Source organism: Daphnia pulex, chromosome 12, assembly GCF_021134715.1.
Source record: "Daphnia pulex isolate KAP4 chromosome 12, ASM2113471v1".
NCBI lineage: Eukaryota > Metazoa > Arthropoda > Branchiopoda > Diplostraca > Daphniidae > Daphnia > Daphnia pulex.
The window spans coordinates 6,013,051-6,031,830 of NC_060028.1; the positions used below are offsets into that span (position 1 = coordinate 6,013,051).

General features: G+C 37.6%; 1 pseudogene; it reads right to left on the reverse strand.

The window, feature by feature from the left end:
• Positions 1-2,890: 2,890 nt before the first annotated feature.
• Positions 2,891-5,121, reverse strand: LOC124209971 (annotated as a pseudogene).
• Positions 5,122-18,780: the final 13,659 nt, after the last annotated feature.

Sequence of the window (18,780 nt, forward strand, 5' to 3'; positions counted from 1 at the left end):
CAACATCGTAGAAGAGGAATGAATTTGTCGATTAAACTTAGTGACAAATTGTTTTCCGCAAGAAAAATACACATCCTAGTTGCTTGAATGACAACACTGTTGTCTGAGGAATTGGAACAAGCTTCAGCGTTTTTTTTTCTTTGCTCCTCAATTAAAGTTTCCAAATGCGCCCTTTTTTCATGCTTTGATGTCGCCTTGTGTCTTTTCAGTTCTGATAAGCCAGTTCCTCCTTTGAAATATTCAGAACATGACGTACAGTATGCAACAGGTTTTTTGTTGATACCAACTATTCTTTTTTCTACCATCCTGAGCATTCTGGGTCAGTTAACTATTGGTCCGAAATCTTTGTTTGTATGGCTCATTTTTGTTAGTTTTGGTGGACTTTTTCTTTGGGGGAAACTTTCCTCTTTTCTCGTGAGCTCCATCTTTTGAAGATGAGGAATTTGAATTCCTTTTGATCTTACTACTCGCCTCTTGATTACATACACTTTCGGTGTCAAAGATTTCAACATCAGAATCACAGGATAGAGCTACTGATTCAGATACACTCTTCGATACTGCTGTTTGTTCTGTAGGCATATTACTTTTAGGCTGTAATTTCTCAATTCCAACATAAGGTGATTCAAGTGTAAGGACTTCTGCTCGTTGAGTTGCACATGTTGAGGCTGAAGCACTCTCAGTATTTGATTTTTCACTATCGAGTTCAACTTCAATTATTTGGATGTCTGTACTTACAATATAATAATAGAATCAGAAACTGGTGGCTGGGATGAGGAACTTTTTGCCTTTCTTGTCACCCGATTAAGAAGAGAGCTCATCTTTCATTATCTTCTGTGGTCTAAAAATAATTAATTGAAATGAGACTCGACAGTCGACACACTAAAACTTGATCAGAATTTGACTTGATCGTTTATCCTAACGAACACAGCTTTAGTGAGGCTTATAGAACCGAGAGTTTAACTGTTAAAGACTAACGAGATCCGAGGTCCCAGCAGACAACATTTGAAAATATACCTAATTAGAGGCGAGTTAAAATATACCATGTAAATTAAAAGTGGTGGTGAATTAAAATATACCGTTCCAAACTAGAGATGTCTTTTCATCGCTAAAGGTAACTGAATTCCACCATCGCTGATTTCTGCCAACATATTCTTGCGCGAATGCCAACCTTGCTTGTTTTTGAGCGGGGATGAGGAATTCTTTTACGGCCGCAACTCTTCCGTAGACTCCCGCTTTATTTAATCTCCAGGAAACAGTCGAAAGGGAAATCGGCAATTGGCATGTATCTATAATAAAGATTATGCTAAAAATATGAGAATCGCTGGCCATGTGGCTACAGTGTAGTCACCATAATTATTACAAGATGATGAATTATATTTACCTTTTATTTCTTGCAGCGATGTGATAGGCCGCGCTCTGATAGCTTGAAATATCCGCATGTCTTGCGCTGGAGTGGTTTTCAACGGCCTTCCGGATCCCCCTTTTCGATGAAAGTCCAGGGTTTCTTCATAACGCCTAATCCATTTCCTCACCGTGGTAATATGGCATTGCATTTGAAGCGCAATGTCATTTTTAGAAACATTCCTTTCATGAAGAGTAATTATTGCAGACTTTTGCTGCAAAGACAAGTGGCCACCAGCGGGCAGTTGAAACATGTTTCTCAAATGAATTCTACAAGATAAATGTCGTTCCTCCCACTTCTATTCTTAGATCCTTAGGCTTTAGACTATGTCCCCTAACCTTGTAATGATAGTCGCATATTGTAAGGAATATTACCATTCCCTCCCCTTAAATTCATATCTAGAAAATTACAAAAACCATTTCTCATTTGGTCAACTGCTAAGTCCTTAAAATACTTACCCAGCCCTGCGTAACATGAGCGCTTTAAGGATACCAATGCGACCTTCATCAATTGCTCACCCAGCCTTTTGGTCCCACAGACAATTTTTCCTTTGTTCAGAAAGCTAATTTCTTCCTCATTTCCTTCTAACAATAATCCTGTGAAGACGTCTCCATAGTATAAATGGCCTCGTGGTTTTTAAACAAGTACGAAGTAGAGAAGCGCTTTTCTTTCGCTACGGAACATTCCTGTCGTTCCTGGGACGACGTAATTTTTGTCGACATCCAAATATTCAGGTGAGAGTTGTTTTATTTATTTATTTTCACTGTTTCAATTTTAAATTCCCATTTTTTCATCATCAGTATTCACCAGGCAGGTTACGTGTTTCTCGGGTCCAACAACCGCATGAGTGCACCTAAAAAAACAGTCGGGAGCATCCGCGTTTGGGCCTGGTTTTCTATTCATGGTGCTAGAGAAATCGCCCTCCTTGACGACGATGCAGACATCACAGACCTGGTGGACAACTATCTCGTTGCGAAAGCAGCAGCTCTTTTCGGGATTGGTCCACTCAGGTTCGTGGACGACAGTGGCTGTGCCTTGACAACATCGTCGTTCGAGTGTTTCAAGAAATTGGAGAGCAAAATCAACATTAAAGAAATCAAATGGTCATGCAATTCCAGCCACCTTTCCCCGTTCTTCACTGTATGGCACAGAATAGATAAAACTATTAGAATCCAGCGTTTCCAGCCAGAAGATCCGGTAGAGCTGTGAAACCTGATTGAAATGGTGTGGGGGAGAATGAGCGACAGACCCGTATATTGGAGAGGTGCAATCTTCAATATGCAGAGCAAATTGCGGGTCATCGCTGCTTTACGTGGCGAAAGAATGGAGGGAGAAATGATGGCCAATTACTACAATCAGGTGCCTTATTAGTGTTATTTTTTGTGTTTGTTTATCATGTCGAAGGCGCATTCTGTTTGGTTTTTTGTTTCAGTAACTCGTTTTATTTTAATTTTAAATGAAACATTTGTATTACATGACAACAAGAAATACATTGAATTGACAGTGAAATTTTATAGAATTTATAATATAAAAAGTCATAACGGTGTCTATATGGATAGTCGAGCAATTTCTTTGGTGGCCTGAACCATTCGTGTTTGGTAATCAACAAAACTAGTACCGTCGGCTTCATCCCCAGAAGAGCCCTAAAATTAGGAGCACAATTCAAGATATTTGAAACACGAGGCTTGAATGACCGGATAATTGGATTACCGTTTGCGCCCGGCTCTCCATTTGATTCATGGAAGCAGTAATTGAGTAGACGAGCCCAGAAATCACACCGGACTCGGTGGCCACCGTCTGGACTGTCGACAGCAAGTCCCGTTGATCCTCCTTCATGGACTCGGCAGATTCGTCAAGATCCGTATTAACTTGAACAGCCTTCACAAACGCACATTTTAGTTAATTCGCGTCACATAATCACTAAAAACAGCCGAAAAAAATTACTTTGGGATTTCCTCCGGCTTCCTTGGCGACGAGAACAAGCTGAACGGCGCATTCACTGACTGTCTTGGATTGATCAAGCATCATCATTTGCTGTGCAGATCCAGTGGCGGCGATCACCATCGGCTTAAAGTAATGGGATATTTGGGTGACCTAACGTAGATTAAGTTTCCCGTGGTTGAAATGGATCTTTAAGAATTTGTACTTGGAATGACTGGAAATGCTTACCGCGTGACCAAGTTTTTTGGCTTCTCCTTTAGCGGCAGAGCGGACGCTGTCGATGCGATCCGCGATTTCCATAGCGCAGTTGGTTGTCTGTTCAGCAAAGGCCTGGGCCGATTTCTCTCGACGGGGGCTCAGATTCTGAGATATGGCAGACAGCGAAGCTTGATCCAGCTGATGGACACAATTCGACATGATGGAGATGCCATCATCGCACTCCTTCTATCCTGGCAACTTATCATGGATGGAAGATACCAGTTTATTGATCGAATCGGAGACGCTCTTGCTGTGATTGGCCAAAGCTTGCCAAGTGGGTGGATCTTTGGGGTTGAGGGCCAGCGACTTGGCTGCCGAAATCATCGAGCAGGAACCGTCAATGATGGATTTGCCTGGAATAAAAACATACAAAGAGATAAATATTAGGAAAAACTTGGCAAGGCATTTAAAAATGATTTTACCGGCTGAAGTAATGGGTTCTTGGGCCTGGCAGGCGGTTGGTGAAATTTTAGCCGGGATGGAGGCAAAGTCGGGTGAGTTGACGAACGTGCACAAATTCTCGACCACTCCGATGAGAGGCTGAGTTGCAGCGGCGCAGTTATCGCGATTGCGCTGGCTGTAATCCTGGTCCAGGGCTTTGATTTCCTTGACCAATTTAGCCGTCGAATTGGCCCCATCCTTGGCTGATTGGACGAAGTGTTTTTTGGCCACCGGATTCGTCGTCTTTGGCCACTCTGCAGGCGTGGCACAGAGAGCTGGTGTGCTTGGTGATAACCGTAGCGGCAGACAGAACTTGTTGCTGTGTGCTGCTGGGACTGGACGTGGACAGTGCGTGACAGGCTGACTGAATGGCCTAAATTGATACAAAATTGCAATAATAAAAAAATTAGAAAATGCAATTGTCATGGAAAATATTCAAGAATCGTTACCTGTGAAGCTCTGGCAAAGGCTGTTTGATCGCCCAAACCAGATCCTCCGGCTACGCTTGACGGATCAGAGACACCAACTAGGTACGCGGCTTGTTAGAGCAGCCTCGACAAGTCCAGTAATGGCATTCGAAACGTCTTTGACAGCTTCGCCAAATGGCTCGTGTTCGGATTTCTTGGCATTGTTAGCGATGCCGGTCATTCCATCGCCCGGGCTCTTAGATTTCTCCATGATCGTGTCCAAGCATTCAAAATACGTAAGACATGTCGTTAATCGGTTCGTTGGGCTTTTCCAAAAACGAGCGAGTCGACTGGATGGCCCGCACGGCATTTTCGCATTTCTTTTGACGACCGTCCTACCATTGCTGTGATTGTTGCCTCCTCTGCCATCGCCGTTGTTGTTGGCCGTTGTTGTGGGCTGTTGTTGTGAGCCGTCGTCGGCTTGACACCCGCCATAGTCATAGCGATGTCTTAGGGAAATACCGTGGATCTGCAAATAGCCCAAAGAAAGTTGCTTTAGCAAATGTAGAAGGGATGTAAACTCAACAGTGCCCTTACAGTAGGAGGTGAAGTGTGATCGATAATCTGCAGTCCACCTGAAGCCTCAAGGTCCTGCATGTGTTTCTCACACATTTGGCACGTCAAACAATGAATCCCAATTTAGGGGCAAACCTCAACCTAGAAAAATTTAAAAAAGGGGTTGAAAGCAATGTAGTTGAATTCAATAATGTTTCGTACTGAAAGACTTTAGTTCAATAATGCTACACAATTTAGATCTTTAAAATATCTTTCGGGGGTGTTGGCACTTTTCCTGCTAGTCTGGTCATGGAGGCCAGCAATGTCCACATTTGCTTCACATTGCAATTTCATCTCTATATGCAGTCTGCAGTTCTGAAATGTTATCTCGATATCGTCCAATAACACGGCCGACCCACCACAAACTGACAACGAGAACAACATTGGGCACTAAAATGCAGAACAGTAAAATATGGGAATTCCGCTTCTTCTTTTCGGCAAAGAAAGAAAGATAGGATTTGGCCACCTGGTGCCAAGACCAAGAAATTATTCAGAACAGCTGACGCGAGTCGTTTTTTTAAAGGTACTGTACTGCCCAGCACAGTTTATTTCGTTCTAAAAATTTTGGATCCATTTGAGGGACTTCTCGATTTTGGAGCGTAATAGCAGAAAGAAAATGGTTATGTTCGTGGAGTTCGAGAGACCAGAAGATGCTGGACCATAATTTTTTACCATTGTGGATTGAACGAAGTGAATTTGTTTCAGGCTGGGAAAATCCATCCACTGAATCACATTATTCCACGCCATCAAAGGGGATACTCCAGAAAATATCTTACTTAGGTCTTTGAGTCCAGCACAGCACGGTTCCGAAATTCTTGTTCCGAAATAAACTGTTGTAATTCGTATTCTGTTGTTAAGTGGCAACTAGATGGCCTAGAATCAACTGAATTTGGGCATGTAGACATTTATGGCACGCCGAAAGGGTAAAAAAAGTTGCGCGCCATCTAGCGGTCAAATATAGAACTACATGCAAAAATTCCCTTTTCTTGCCCCAACCGCGGAAATTTTCTTCGCTTATTCTTCGGTAGGCTACATGCCTCAGAGCTCAGAGCCACCTACTAAAAACTGAATCATTTCATTTTAATTTTTAAAGGAGATGAAATTGGAAAAAAATAGAAATAAATTTTCTTAATATTAATATTAACGGTAAAATTAATAATAATAATAAAGGAATTTTCTTCGTTTATTCTACGGTAGGCTACATCGGTAGGCTACATCCCTCAGAGCTCAGAACCTACTACTCAAACACCTGAATAATTTCATCGTAAATTTTAAAGGAGATGAAATTGGAAATCCACGGAGCAGTTGGACATCCTGCGTTGTGCATTCTCCGCGAATGCGAAAATCAAATTGGTGTTCGAGTTGGTCTGTTTCGCCTACAGCGTCTAATGGAGAAACAAACTTCTTCTCGTTAAAAAGTTGTTTTCTTATATATAACTTTGATTTTACCCCCTTTTTCTCCTAACAGTGAATACTTTATTCATTTCATTATTATCTTATTTTTATTTCGAGCCCAAACTCAATCTAGTTAATTTTTATTTAATTTTTGTTTGTGAATGGTTTTGTTGTTGCTTCCTGTAGCAGACGTTTCTAGACAGAATCAACCAATACTACAAACTGAATTTTTCTTCGAAACCGGCGAAAACTCCATAAGCCGCCTTGCAAGACCAACTTCCAGTTAGTGCACAAATTTTTAGGGTGGCTTTAATAGAACTGGCAACTTCGGAAGTTCCCCTAATCTATACCAAAATAATGTAAAAAAATATTCTTCGAAAGAAAGCCACACTTTTTATTATTGGAGATTACTTAAAAATATAAATTCTAACACACCTATATTTTTTAAAATAATTAATTCCTACTAGTTTTATAATAAATTGGTTTGTCATACCTTGAACACGTCCAACATAACCCGGCATTCACTACCTAAAGCGTCATTTGATCATTTAGTTGTAAAGAAAATAAAATGAAATAAATTAAAGTAGAATTGAGTTAGTGGATAGGAGTTTTCCATAATGCAGGATATTTATAAGCAGTTTTCGTCTCATAAAGATAACATTAAATCAATGCAGTCTTATCTCGTCTCATTTGATCTGAAAAATAAGTATTACACAACTAACTCAACAAGAAAAACATACATCTTTGAAATTGAAATATGCAATAAACTCAGAGATCTTTTTATATAATAATGTTGATAAAACACAAACATTTCTAAGCATTCTTAAAATATTTGATATATTCGTGACACGAGTTGCAGGTACACCAGATACGCCGTCATTGCCGATCTGTTCGATAAATATAAGGCATCATGGTTGACTGACAAGACATTCCCATCTCTGCAAACCAGTTCACAATATTTCTCAAAAGTCCATGTTATCCAATATTCCCTGGTTACCTCAACCATAGCCTGCTTGATGGGAGTTCTATACGGAGAGGTTCTATTCTGTCGACGGTTTAATATCAGAGGAAAGATCAGAAAGACGATGCCGTTTGAAAAAAAAAAAAACTTTCTTCCCCCTGTATTCTACCCTCTGGCTGACTGCTAAACTAAAAAGATCCAAACCAATACTTTTGAGCTTTTGTTGCACTGCTCTGCGCTTCTGCGAAAAAATATGGTTCGTGATTTTCACTGAGCGACAAGCAATAAACCGCTCTATTAAAAAAAACGCGAGCTTTGAGCTTAAGCGGAGACTGCTTAGCGGAAGCTCTCCCATAATTAGTACCATCTAACGGTCAGCAATGTTATCAATTATTTGATTTAAACTGAATGTCTCATTACCAAAAAGATGCTCAGATTTATCAAAAGAAGACGCAGAATTTTACGATAAAAATAATATTTCTGATTGTCACTATGATTTCAATCGACCAATGATTAAAACTTTTTTTTAAACCTTCAAGCAGTTAACCAGATAAGTTTGCAACGAATTAAATTGGTTGTTGTTACACAAATTGCATTCATATTCACATGTTTTGTAAACCAAAGAACGAAAATCGTGATGGTTAATGTGATAAATGCCACGTTTCGGAAATTGACGCTGATTTAGCATCAAAACGACAGCTCTTTTCTATCACTAACAATTCAGCTATTCATTGGCATTAAAGTGTTCAATTAATTAAAGTGTATATGATATTCAATTCAATTGTGAGTTGGATCATGTTTCTTGGAATAAAAAGAAAAGTAGGAATTACGGAATTGCTTACTCCCCCCCCCCGTTTTTCTGAAACAAAGGGGTTAGTAGGGACTGGGGGGGAGAGTAGACAATTCCGTAGACCCGGCAGCATTGCATGGCTCTTATAACCAGATATCTTAACGGAATCAATTTTGAAATGGGTCCAACAAGAATTCTAATTGTAAAAAAACAATTGTTTTTATGACCGTTTGCGTTTCTCTAGCATTTCTCAGTGAGTCACAATTTTAACTTAAAGTAAGCCCATTTCCATATGGGCCTCTCTTCTGTCCGGATACTTAAAATTGCCTCGAACATTATTTTAAAATAAAAAAAACAAAAACAAATTAGGATTGTTCCTGGCACTAGAGAAAACCTACAAAAAAATTTTCATTCAAATTGAATGAAAATTTGAGTACTTTTTCGCATTGCTAAAACAGCGTTTTCCTATAAGGTTCTCTCGGGTGTCCGTATACTTTTGGTGCCTACTTTATATTCAAATTATAGCCAATCTTCCCGTGGTAACGATTTTTAAAAAATGTTTACACATTCAGAGATAAAAATATATTTTTACTTAAATTTATTAGCTTGATTTCGAAAAGCGTCTTGAACACGTGCCTGCAGGCACCACTACGTTAGTTTCTCTTGACTGCACTAACTTTCCAATATTGGAGCCCACAGAATTCGACCAAAATTGGTTTTCGCATATATTCAGAGGACCTGACCTTCGCTATGAAATTGGACTTTGCATAAGAACGGAGAATATTGTTTGGGCCCCGGTGGATACCATTTCGTCGAATGGCCTGATTTGAGATTATCTCGTGATTCTTTCATCAATCATCTTGAAATTAGCGAAAATGCCCTGGCTGAAAAGATCGAGCTACCGAGATAATAATTGTTTTGTAAATCCCAATGGAGATCAGATAAAAAAAAAACATTCTAGCAAGACACGAAACAGTAAACAAAAGAGTTAAACAATTTTACTCCATGAAAAATGTATCATGTTGACAAAAATAATGATCGATAAGTGCGAACCTTTGTATGAAGTTGACCCAGTAGTAGAAAAATGAGGCTTTAGTCGTCAATTTATGTTTACAAATTCCGGTTTTTTTGTAATTTTCTTATCTTACTTCAGGGTTTTTTAATGCGCCCTTTGTACATTTATTGTAAAGCTGCGTAAAGTAAGTTTTACCGCAATCATCGTCTAGTCTATAGGCATCGACTAGTGAAAAAGCATCAACATCCACTACTAGAAAGTGACGACGCCATTTGTCGCAACTTATGGACTAGTCGTCTGCGACCAGAACCTAAGATGAGGACTTTTTTGCTGCATGCTAGAATAAGTTTTTGAAAGGTTTTTACGAAAGTGGCAACTGGTCTATAATGGGTAAAAATTCCACAAAATTCAAGTTCAAGTGAAAAAAGAACAATAAAAAACTAGACGACTACCCTAGTAGAACATGCTATCTTTTGGACATCTTAAAGATATCAATTTGTCTTGCTATTGTGTTTGCTTAGCTAAGATATCTTTGAGTCCTTCTTTAGACATCTTATTTAGAAGTTTATGTACTGGTGTCTTATAAATATCTGCTAGAAGTATTTGAAAAGACATCTTTTCATTCATTATTTCTTATTTGATATATGAGGAAACATGCTGTACTTCTGTACGTAAATAAAAAAAAAATTGTACTACAACTGTTCATTTTATAAGTTAAAAGATATATATTTTTATAAAAAGGTACAACTAATCCATTTCAAAACGTGAAGCTATGGGAAAAGCTAGAGAAACATTGGAAAAAGAATAATTATAAATTTGCCTTGAATTTCCATCGGATTAAATATAAAAATACCCCCTTCACTGTTATCAATTTTAGAAATAAAAGTTGTCAAATCAGTATTTGAAAACTACACAATGTATTATAGGATTTTTCACTCGTAATGGTACTAGTAAATAATCTTCGAAACTGTTGACGGGTTTCTTGAAATTTCCTGGATCGCTTTTCTTCCTCCTTTAGCAGCAGCAGGAGTTCCCGTTCTGATAAGGCAGTATTATTCCAGCAACAACAGCAAGCCGTATCTTGCGGGGTAGTTACGATCAAATACGTAATATATGCTGAGCAAGTTCATCGTTGCTTGACAAATAACCCTGATGTTTTTGTAGTTGATCACTTCTCCATTTACCATTAACATGGAACGAAGATTTTTCTTTTCAGAGTGAATAATCAATACAGCACTAAGGTTCAACCTAGAATAATTTACAGTGATCGGGTGTCCTTTCTGAAAAGTAAACAACCGAGTTTACTCTTACTTCTTCTTACTTTTTTTTGTAAGTAATCAATCTAGACGTACCAATTCTTCGCACAATAATGACGTGATGCCCTTTGCTCCCTGCTTAGATGCACACAACTCTTTTATATCCATAAGGAGTAAAATAGTTCCTTGATTTACTTATACATAATTTTAGCCTTTAGCTGAAAGTATGTAACGTCTAAGATAAGCGACGAGTCCCTCAAAATTGGACTGGAAAGTGCTTTCGTCTATCACATTAGACATTTTCAGAAAATTGACATAAGCCTAGTTAGGTGCACAGAACAAATCAAGTTAAGAAACAAGTCAAAAATGAATTATAAAAATTGTACATTAAACCTTGGTTCTTACTTTGTCAAATTACTTCTTGTAAGGAATTTTGTCCAATAACTAAAGTGTTGTATTTTTTGTTTGCTTTGACGAAAGAACGTCTCGAATTGAAGTTAGCATCAGCAACAGCCTTAGTACTGGCACGAGCATCAGCAGCTTCCTCATTTTTGCTGTATATGCTGTTAGATGTTTTATGTTTTAATTGACACAAATGATTGAGGAGGTTACTGATTATTATTTCTCGGAGAAGTTGTGATAATCGTTGTTGTCATTTTTTTGTAATTATCTTGACTGCTAAAAATTTTTCGGATTTAAAAATGATAGTGTTACAGATATTTTAGTTGAAATTACCCCCTTCCCACTTTTATTAAAAGATTCTCGTGTTAGTTTGGTTTAAGACCTTATCATAGGTAATTTTTCTGTATGTAATTTTATATGAATATGCTTAATTATCTCTAATACAAATATATAATTTAAAATAGTGTTGTATGGATAAAAAGTAAAATAAAGTAAACAAATGTTATATTGTAAATTGGGCATTTTTGATTAGGCAAGGGCATTATTTACTTATCAAAATTTTGAAAGAAATATTTGACGTTATCAATCTTTCCTTTTAAGTAATGATTGACGAATTTAGCGAGACGGACATTGATTTTGTGATTTTTAATGTGATATTACATTTTAAAAAATTTATTTAAGCACAACCTTAACATACAAAAATAACAAACGAAATATCATTTATGTAACCTAGAGTAGCACGGAATCTAAAATCTAATCAAACTTAACGCCATTTGATAGAGCTTTTTAAGCCAATGTTGTTGAAAATCGGGTTAATGATGAATTTCATGTATTAAGAATATGTTTTTGTACCAGGGAGGGGCCAATATTTGGAATGTTTTCTTTAAATGTCAGCTTCAGCTTTTTCTCGGTACAAGGCTGGTATTCAATTTTCAAAATTTCAGTTCCCACGCTATGTATCACAACATATCACAACCCATTAACATATTGCCAATATTGCTCCATTATGGAAACAATTTCAATTTTTATGTTTGGTTTTGCATCGGTAAGTCCGTAACTGTGCCAGTATTCTAACTTATTCGACATTCTAACATTCTATATCAGATTAAAATTTTCATTACACCGTGATGTTTCGTATAATGCATTATATATCCATTATATATTTCCCCTTATAACGCTTTGGTATTTCACTGTGAATCTTTATAGGCTTACCATTATTTTTTTATTAATAGTTTTGCACCTATTTTTGTACCGTTAGACTGGAAACATAAACAAAGTCCCCTCTATCCTCCAATTTTCATATTGAGATACACAACGGACATTGAATTGAATATTGAATATTGAGACATGAATGAGTATTTCATCGCTATCTAAACTGTCAAAGGTAAATATTAACACTTATTTCATCATATCAGACATAAGCTTTGGTTTGTGAAATGCTTGTTTATCTAACTATATTTCACCAAAGGCCACCATCATTGAACAATCTATTACCCTACAAGTAAATGGATATTTGCTCTACAAGTTTTGAACTGAATTGAGAATTTACTGAGTTTCTAAACGCATTTTCAGTCTTGCCCAATAAATTTGCGATATTAGCAATCGTATCTCGACTGCAATATGTGGCCACTCATCTGGCAAATATTGGTTCAAAGTTGTATTGAAAAGTACATACTTCTTATCTCGTTGCAAACGAATGTTGGCTCATTTGCTCATACTATACTACCATATAAACGTCGTAAAGAGTGAGGTCCAATTTTGGATCTATGTAGTCAGTTGCCCTATTCAACCAATGTTCCACCAACATTTAACAAACATTCTACCACGATAAACAGGAACAACACAGATACAGAAGATACACCAAAACGTCAAGTTACTAACATGAATTGTTACTCGTCGGAAGAAGTAAGTTGACCATTACTTGTTATCTGATGGTGTGCAGTAAAATGTAGAGTTCTTTTAGCTCTTTCCAGAGCCTCTCATTTTGAAAATTATTTAAGAAAAACATGCGGGTGACTTTATCAACTCGCTCATTGCTGGACCATCAAACAAGGATTTGATGTCGTTGAAGGAAAGCGTAACCTCTTGGTTATTGGTAAGCAACCAGACGGGGTATGTCCATAAATTTCATTCTTCAAAACAACATTTATTAATTTTGTCATGTATCCAGGTATTATACCCATTCTAAAGCGGAATATCTAAAAATGAATTCTTCAGTGTGCCATTACTTTCCGTTGACGAGGATTGATTCAATATCCTGGACTAATTTATTTCATGAACACGCTGTACTGCAAAGATCTAAGTACTGTTTATGATATGTACGTTACCCAACTGAACTACGACAGCTAAATAAACAATAAGATTGCTTTCAGTAAAATGTTATCCTTTGAAATCTAATCTTGCGTTAAATGATACGAGCATATAAAAACCGTTGTCTGCCTCCATATTGTTGGATTCACCAAGTACATGAAAGACGTATCATGACATTGAACGACAAAATGTAGGTGTCTGATACCAATTTCAAATTGTAATTATTGATTGAAAACCAATAACTGCTATGTATATGCACCGTCAAGGCCAGGCTGTCGTCAAAATCACATTTCCAATATTAGCAATATTTCAAGGTAGTCATAGTAACAAGACTAAAGCGAAGACCAGACTCCATCTACATCACATTCTCAATATTGTAGCAAAACTTTAAGGTAATCGTTGCTATTTCGCATAAATAACTTTTATTCTTGCTACTGTTTGCTGCGCATTTCTGTATTTGTTACGTTCATCAGGATGACAACCCTATCAAGATTCGCCAGAAAACTTGCTGTTTATAAAGAACTTTCTTAACTGTTGGAAACTTAAGGCCAACCCGGAATCCAAGTCAAAGCAAACCAACAACTGCTGACAAGCCCCGTAATATGGTATTGCGAAATCGAAAGAAATGCATTGGTTACTTTTTTTTTGCTAATAATGAAGCATTTCATGTAACATGGATTCTGCATGTGGTGTTTTTGTTGAAGTCCCTACAGTAAATGGAAATCTTGCAACTACTACAGACGAAAACGATCTGTGTAGTATTACGAGTGCTAAATCAGTTCGTCAAATTGAAAACAAAGAAGGCCTTTTTTAGTGAACTGGCTTTATTGTATGCAAGAAAAAACTGATGAGTCTTAGTTCACTAGGAGAGGTTGCTAAACTGATAAAAAAATGGGGCGTGACATTTTGACTGATCCAAGAACAATTCTTCGCACTACGAGTACTCCCATACGTAGTAGAACATTCCATCATTTCGGTTTAAAAAAGGGTCTCTTGTCCAAGTTGAAGAAAGGCTTGCAGAGCAACGATATTCACCTCATAAAAATGCAAATTAACATTGACGGGACTTTTGTCTTCAAAACCAATTTGGTGAATTTGTGGGTAATCTCTTGTCGGGTGACTTATTCCGTTGACACACAGCCGGTTATAATTTTTTTTGCTGGGAAGGGAAAAACTTCCAAGGTTGAATAATTTCTTAGACCTCTTCTTGATGAATTAATTCAATTTTAACACGGAGATCTTCTTGACGATTTTGACGGAAATATGTATAAAATCGAGATAACATCTTTCATTTGTGACTCACCTGCTAGAAAACTTCTTTAGGCTATCACCGGACATAAGGATATATTGCTTGTGAACGATGTAATAAAAAAGGTGAACATAACCAAGTGTACCATTGCACGATATTCCCGGAACTTCTTGATATTTGTTTGCGAACTGACGAATCCTTTAGAGCTCAGTTGGACAAAAACCACCACAAAGGATTCAGACCATTTTTTTATTTAAATATCAACATGATCTCTTGTTTCCGCCTTAACTACATGCATCTTGTTTTTCTGGGGGTTTTCAAGCGATTGCAGAAGATTTGACGGGAGACTTGAACACAAAACATGTCCAGCAGGTACCTGTATTTTTTAGTAAAAATAAATCAAAACTTTGATATTCATACTTGTCGTAAACCGACAACAGCTCTTGAAATTTTTTAAACCTAATTATGATGAAGGTCAGAAAGCTGTGGTAAATTATAGTTAGAATGGAGTTGAGGATTATCTTCAAAATTGGCCTTCTACTCTGCTAGTAATTTCTCGCGACTGAATTTTCTTGGACTCTGTATCCTAATGATGTCAATTTTCTTCTTTTGCATATGTAAACTTGGTTTACTACTTATTAATCACTTTTTTCTGAAACAGCCTTTGCATCCTAATCTCTCTTTTGAAACTCGTAGAAGAAATCGTGAGCGAAGTTAAACAACCAGCAACAATAACAATATACAAAGCACAGCAGCAGTTGAGGAGACACGTCCGTGAGTTTATTACAGCTATATTTCAAGGTATAGATGTGAAAAATATTGAAGTTAGAACCACGTTATTTTTTTATGATTAAAAAAGCAGCTGATGAATTCTTTCCCATGCATTACACAATTTGGAGTGTTGTGTTTACATGTTTTTGGCAGCAACGAATTTTAAAAACGTGAATTTAAATCTCCTGTAAAGGAAATCAGTCTAAACAGCTGATTAGTTTGATCCTGTTCAGGTGGTGGCTCACAACATGCCCAGTGTCATGTCATTCTTCATTGCAATCATAACGATATTTCTTATAACACTCTGCTTGATTCGCAAGCTGAAATACCTGTCGTCTGTTTTCCTCTTGGCAAGTTTCCCACTCTCTTACTTACTTACTTACTCTCTATCTTTTACTACATTCTACAAGATTTGCCTAGCTTTATCTCACGTCCCGCATTTTGCGTAGTGATCTCTGCCAGTTAATTAAGTTTTTCAGGCGTCGTCCACAAGTTGAATTGACATTGCACCTAACGCGTTATTTTTATTTGGTAGTTTTGGTATAGCTGTGATTGCTTTGGAGGGATATCCCTGGTGTTGCAGTTACAAAAGGACGTCAGAAAGTCAACAGAAATTGAGTGACTGATTGGGTTCTTGAACACTGAAATGGTCACAGTCTCAGCACTTTGACCTACTTTTTGCTGTCGGCTTTTACGGCTATCTGAAAATAAAGAAGTCATTAAGGATCTATCACGCTCAATCTTTCATTAGAAGACTTGCAATGCCTTTTCGAAAACATTCACAAATATCTCAACCTTTTCAACCCCACCCCCCCTACATTGGCGAAATTGGTGAACTAAATGGTACGTTTAAAACAAATCATTCTAAAGAAGTGCTGCCAAAAAATATTTTCTCTTAGATGGGGGTGGCTATTTCGGGGAGTTATGCCGTTAGTTTTACGTCCCAATGTAAAATGTGGCCCTCTTAAGCAACATACTTTCAAAGTAGTAGAAACAAATTCATTGCAGAGTATACATATCAGACCTCTCTCGTCCTAGTAAATTGCAAGAGAAAGTTTTCCTTTGATTACTATAAGCAGGGATCTGAACTAAATACGAGAAATTAATATCCACATAGGTACACTGACAGGGAAATCTTTCTGACCCGTGTCAACCTGTCAGTTGAATCGGACTCAAGAATCTGCATCGTATGTGTATGCAAATAACTTCAGGTTTTTTAAAGGCTAAAGCAATCTTGCCTTTGTTGGGTAGGCTGGTGATTGTTCTTAGTTAATGGAATAATTCCTACGTCTGGAATGCGGCACGCTAGTTGAATTTTCGCTTAGGTTTTTCCAGTAAAAATTACGCAATCAGCTTACTTTTTCTTCGTGTTTTGCCGAGATGTTGCTAATGTGATTCGTGGTAAGTTACGTCTCTATTCAATTCTGTTGGACATGTCATGAAATCGTGAAGTTGACTGAAATGAAATGGCGACTTTAATTACGTTAGTTATTTGCTAAATTCTAGTATGCCGCACTGTAGAAGCAGACGGTAAAGGAGAGAGAAATTTTCACACGTTTCCAGCTACAATATTGAGTAATTATGACACTGTATCTATATTATATTTATTTTATTTAGAAGGGAAAACTAAAGCTCAAAAAAATCCAGCCTCACAGTCCGTTGCTCGTGCCAGTGAGAAAACTTCAGTTTATAAAGCACCACTGCCTACATTTTCTAAGGGCGTTAATTACAACAGTCAAGATAGCAATGGTCCAGAAGTTCACCATTCAGCCCTATTAGTGTAACAACAGCATTTATCAATTCAGCAGTTGATGACGAAGAAAAAAAGAGACCGAAGATGAAGACACAGACGAAGAAAATGTAGAACATAATGACGAAGACACAAACGAAGAGGAAGAGAAAGAAAAATACAGAGAGGAAGAAAAAGAAGAAGAAATAAACTGAAAATAACCGAGACAATGGAATGATAAAGCAGAAGATGTGAGAAGAGAAATTTAATTGCTTAGCACACTTAACCCTGCCACTGCAGTTGCTGTATACGACAGAGACGGGGAGCCAGCAGAGCAGTTGGGCATTACAGCACAGGCCATTTTAGACCAAAAAGCCGGAAATCAGCCCTCCGTTGATGCTGCCGCGTCAATTTTCGATTTTGACTTGCCGGTTGAAACACATGAAGCGATGTGTAAACTAGAAACAAATTTACACAACAATCCTGCGGTAGCAACTGAACTGAAGGCTTTTTTAAGCCTTGTTGGCAGCAAAAAGGATCTAAAATCTGTCATAAGAGCTTTTACGCGAAATATAATGAGCAAAAACCTACGAACCACTTACGTGGTGAGAAAGGCCACCAAAGGCAAAAATGTTTTCATTAAACATAAACTCTTCTCTAAATTAGTTCTCAGTAAGGTCTCATTCTATAAATTTAGAAGTTCATGGTGTAATAATTCTCTTTTATTCTTCAGACATCATTCGGGTTTGGTCTGGCGCAAAAGATGAGGATCTCACCGAAGAAACCATTTAGAAAGAAATGGGTTCTGCGGTTTTCGACAATGCTGCCTATGAGGGTGGAGGGGTAAAAGTGCGAAAGCTGAAACGGCAAGGAGAAAAGCAGCATTAGCCAAGATTCTTGCTGAAAAAGATGAGATTAGGCAGTTTATGTGAAGTAACGTGTGTCGAACACCAATAAAATGCTATCTTTAATTTGCCTTGTTTGTTTGTTTTCTTTTTCTAACATTGTAAAGCATAATATTGGTGTACCGATATTTGTATGCCTCATTGGTAGTACAGTATCCTACAAAAAAATCCGAACGGCGATTTTTTTGTTTTGAGCCACCTATCCATATTTCGGGAAACCGTGTTTGGCTTTAGACTTAAATTCGGAAGGGAAGGAACAAAGCGAATGGTGGAACTGGGAAGAATGAAAAAAGGAGTTATAGGCTAAATTAGCCCATGGCCATGTCACCACCCCATCCCCCCCCCCAAAAATATGAACAAAATCAGACAGGCTGTCTGGAATTGTCATGGCGTGAAAAAATGAACAACGAACTATTCCCGCAGCTTTTAGGTTTTCTCGTCAAAAGCCAAAAATTAACAACGAGCCTAAGGCTATTCCATACATTACTTTCTTCCCACCTTTCGCCTTGTTCCTAGCCCCCTAAATTTATTTAAAAAAGCCAAACACAGTTTCCAGATGTATGGATAGGTGGCTTAAAACAAAATTCGCTGTTCGGATTTTTTTGTAGGGTACTGAACGTTTGAGAGACAGTCAGGTATTATTATCTCGAATCGCGTATCCCATTGAAGTTATGCACACACAGGAGAAAAAAAAAACACAAAAAAACACTGATTGTCTTTTCTTTCGACTGATTTTGTGAGGGAAAATTTTTTCCACCCCAAAAAAATTTATCATCACACACGCAAGCACTCGAATTTGTGTGTGTGTTTGTGTTTTTCCTCGCAGCACAATGAGATAGATTAGTTGTTGTTTTTTTCCAGAAAGAAAGAGTTGAATGTTTTAGATTTGGCGTAGAGTTTTCTTATTTTTATTTTCCCTTCACAAATTCAGAA